At 41.3% G+C, this 4544-nt stretch overlaps 1 protein-coding gene and 1 pseudogene across 2 annotated transcripts in view; one reads left to right on the top strand and one right to left on the bottom strand.

The window, feature by feature from the left end:
* The window catches only part of SLC35F2 (solute carrier family 35 member F2), a 140059-nt gene that overhangs the window by 75168 nt on the left and 60347 nt on the right, over positions 1-4544 (top strand). The gene's annotated exons all lie outside the window — the stretch shown is intronic.
* Positions 2942-3589, bottom strand: LOC102501116 (eukaryotic translation initiation factor 1 pseudogene; annotated as a pseudogene).

Raw genomic sequence — 4544 nt, 5'->3', positions numbered from 1 at the left:
AAAGAATAAGAAATGGGGAACCAGGAAGAATTTTATGTTTGAGAAGCCTTTTAGATTTGTTAGTGGAAATGGCAAGTAAGTGGCTAGATTTATATGAACCTGGAGCTCTGGGGGAAGACTATACTGGAGTTAAAAATGTAGGAGTCATTCAGTATATTTAAAACTACTGGGTTAGACAGTTAGAAACAGCTATGGTTAATTACAAAATTTGAAGCCTTTTCCTTTCTTTTCTTTCTTTTTCTTTTTCTTTCTCCTTCTTCTTCTTTTTTTTTTTTTTAATTTGCTATTGGGTGCATGCGCTCACCAGAAAGAGAGAGATGGAAAGAGAGAGAGAAAGCACACCCTGGGAGGATGGCCATGCCACAATTCCTTCTCCTCCAATTTTCTCTTGGGATTTTGGGCATGCACACACACATCCACCCAGTATGTTTTCTTTTTACTTTTTCTTAAATTTTTGCCATAGGAGGATGCACTTGCTAGAGAGAGACAGAGAGAAGGAAAGTGAGAAATGAACTCCCAGGAGGGATGGCCACACTGCAATCCCTTCTCCATTCTTCTGGAATTGTGGGCAGGCATGCACACATGCCCAGCATGATTTTCAAGCCACCAGATCTGGGACTCGAACCACAGTCGACCATATGGGAGTCCAGCACCTTAACAACCAAGCCACTGCCAGTCCCAGCCACTGTGTTTGGGACTTGAACTACTCAACTGACTATGTGGGACCCAGCTGCCTTAACCACCATGTACAAGCCTTTCCCGCCCCTCCCACCAGTACATTGTAAACAATTTGAGAGCAAGAACCAAGTATTATTTATTTTTACTTACCCCCTCCCCCCCGCCACCTAGCATGGGGTCCTGCACAAAGGAGGCATCCTAGAAGTGTTTGTGGATGGAGGGAAGGAAAGATGGACAGAGGAGTGAAAGTATCTTTCACATCTTGAATATCACAGACCACATATAGAACTGTGGTCTGCACATAATTTGCATTCAATCAATACTTGGTTGATTGATTTGCAATATGTTCTATAATAAGATAATGGTAATAATGTGAATTCTCAAACAAAGTTGCCATCTAAGCACAGAGTATTATTGATTCACTCTTCTTAATGACAAATAATTCTGACAATTTCATTTGTTTGGTACCTTGTGTACTTTTGGCCATTCAAATCGAAGGTAGGTTGGCATCAACCAGAATTCTTAGAACACCTTCAAGAGAAAATCGGAGGCTTACTGGGAATAATACTGCTATTTGGGAGTTAGTAGGTGACTGGTGGTTGGAGCACTGGACTCCCACATGACCAGCTACGGTTTGCGTCCAGAGCTGGTGGCTTGCTTTCTCGCTTTTCCTTTATCTCTCTCTCTCTCTTTCTGGGCAAATTTAAAGATAAATAATAATAACAAATAAAATAGAATAAATAAATGATTTTTGAAAAAAAAAAAGACTGCTCTTTGTTTTTTGTGTACCTCAAGTGTAGTGGTAATAAATATATTTAATAAGATGCTACAAATAAGATATTTTACAATAAAAGCTCTAAGATGATCTTTTAGTACAGATTGCATTTGGAAAGTTTCTGTTAACTATAAGAATAACTTTAGTTTAACTGCCTAAACTACTTATTATAATTTAAAGGAGTCCTTGGTTGTAGATTACATGAGTCTTTTTTTGTTTTGTTTTGTTTTTGAGTTTTTTGCTATAGGGTGCATGTGCTCGCCAGAAAGACAGAGAGAGACAGAGAGACAGAAAGCAAGAAATCACCCCCCCACCTCCGGGAGGATGGCCACCCCGCAATCCCTTCTCCTCCATTCTCCTCTTGGGATCTTGGGCACGCACGCACATGTGCCCGGCGTGAGTTTAAGCCATGGGGTCTGGGACTCGAACTGCAGTTGGCTACATGAGAGTCCAGCAACATAGCCATTACGCCATCTGCTAGTCCCTGATTACATGAGTCTTGAGTATTGATGCCTACAACTTATTTTCAATTTTTTCCTTCTTTTTGACTGTTTGAAATAAAAAAAGTTCCAGTTCATTACTAATATGGTATGTTTAATATTCAGATATGCCTCATAAGGGCCAGCTGGTGACATGGTGACTAAGGCAGCTGGATTCTGTATGGCTGACAGCACGACTTGAGTCCCAGGCCCAGCAACTTGAAAAACACATCAGGTACTTGTGCATGTGTGCACAAAATCCCAAGACAAAAATGGAAAAGAAATTGCAGTGTGGCCATTCCTCCCGAGGGTGCTTTCTCACTTTTCATGACATTCTCTTTCTCTCTGTCTCCAGTGAGCACACATGCCCTATAGCAAATTAAATAAATAAATGAAATAAAAAATTATGAATACTTAGAATTACAGTTTTATGTTTTTTATGGATAGTAATCTTTAACTTTTTCTTAATTACCAGAGGGCATGTGTGCTTGCCAGAGAGAGACAGGAGAGACAGAGAGAGAAGGAGAACGCACCCTCAGTGTTGTGTGGTCACACTACAGTCACTTGCCATTGCCATCCTGTCACGATGCTGAGTTTGCATACATACACACCTGATATGTTTTCAAACTGCCAGGGCCCTGGATTCAGTCCATGGTTGGCCACGTGGGAGCTGACTTCCTTAACCACAGGGCTACAGGGCTGGCCCTAACAGATAGTAGTCTTTTTTTAAAAAATTGCTTATTTTATTTTATTTATTATTATTTTAAGTTTTCTATAGGGCATGTATGTTCATCAAAGAGAGACAGAAAGTGAGAGAGAGGGAAAGTGAGAAAGCAAGCCACCAGTCTCGAACTATGGTCAACCATGTGTGGTTCCAGCGCCTTACCACTATGACACCTGCCGGCCCCATAGATAGTAATCTTAATGAGGAAGTAACTATAATAGTTTTTTATATTAAATATGGTGTGTTGTAGATAGTAATCTTTATTTATTTATTTATTTATTTACGTGGCTCTTTTCGGTTTATTGCATGAAGGAGTTACACTAGTCCAAGTTAAAAGCAGACCCCAAATGGTTACATTATACAAGCTGTGAGGTTTGTAAACTTGTGACAAAGGACAGAAGGGGAATTCTACTCATTGCAAGGAAATCCTCACTTAAGCTTCAGTGAGCCACAAGCACTTAAAACCCATGAACATTCAGCTGACCGTCCTTAGCCAGTCCAATCTCTACGAGGAACTGGCATATGTTCTTGCCCTGGTCACCCTGTAGCTGAATTACTTCTCCATATTCTGGATGCTCAATTACAGTACCATTGCAGGCAAATTTCTTCTTAAACGCCTTCACTGGTTTCTTTTTCTGGTAATCATCAGCGATCCCTTGGACAGTAGTAAGGGTCTTCCGGCCGTTTCTCTGTTGAATTCTTATATGGATATAATTCTCAGTGCCAGCAGGAAGCAGGTCATCACCCTTACTTGCATCAGCAAAGGGGTCGAAAGAGTGGAGGTTCTGGATAGCGGACATACGATACGATTCCTTTTCCTGGGTGGAAACGGCCTGCGGAAGGCAGCGGCGGGAGGCAGGGGGGACGGAGCGTCGGGAAGCGAGGGGGCTCGAGGGGGGAGGCTGCTGAGTCCTCGGCGGCAGCTCAGTGACTGGGCTGTGGATAGTAATCTTAATAAGGAAGTAACTATAATAGTTTTTTATATTAAATATGGTGTGTTGGTGATATTTAAAAAGTACATTTATTTATAATTTTTAAAAGGTTTTTGTAATTGGGCCTGTGCGCTCCCTAGAGAGGAGAGAGGGAGATTCAGAGAGAGGGAGTGACAAATCACCCACCCATGGTCAAGGGATGGCCATGCTGTAATCCCTTCTTCTTTTAGTATTTCTCTCTCTCTCTCTCTCTCTCTCTCTCTCTCTCTCTCTCTCTCTCTCTCTCTCTCTCTCTCTCTCTCTCTCTCTCTCTCTCTCACACACACACACACACACACACACACCTGGCATGATTTTCAAGATGCTGGGTCCAAGACTCCAACCATGGTTGGCCATGCCATGAGACATAACCATAACCACTACGCCACCTGCTGGCCCCATTAGAATTATTTTTACAAGTAGAGAGAAATGGTATTAGGGAAGAGGGCCATGTACACTCGTCAGTTACATGGCAAAGACAGCCTGGTGACTCTAATGTCAACATCAATCAGTTATTATTCTCAAGATTTTAAGCCAGTTTATTTATTTATTTATTTATTTATTTTGTTCGTTTTTTGTTTTGAAATTTTTAAATTTATTTCTTTTTGTATATATATTCAGTTGCATTGTTTAGCTTAAAATGTGAGCATTTCAATATGTGAACATTTCTCCCCCCAATCCCGTTGATCAAAATATCTTCAACCAATAACACCACACTTCCCCATCCCGTCAATGTTCTACCTCCGTATCCCTTCTCCAAATGTCCTTCGTCAGGCCCCACTCCTCCACATACACCTCATCTGACAGTCACACCCATCTCTTGTGTTTGTACAACTGTTAGTCAATCAGTTTCAGTCATAGAGTGCAGACATTCGGTATATGTTAAGTGGGGACATACAATGTCTCTCCTTCATAGC

This window comes from Tupaia chinensis, unplaced genomic scaffold, assembly GCF_000334495.1.
Source record: "Tupaia chinensis unplaced genomic scaffold, TupChi_1.0 Scaffold000311_2, whole genome shotgun sequence".
Taxonomy (NCBI): Eukaryota; Metazoa; Chordata; class Mammalia; order Scandentia; family Tupaiidae; genus Tupaia; species Tupaia belangeri.
The sequence above is the reverse complement of the archived record's forward strand: the minus strand, read 5'-3'. Positions and strand labels throughout refer to the sequence as shown.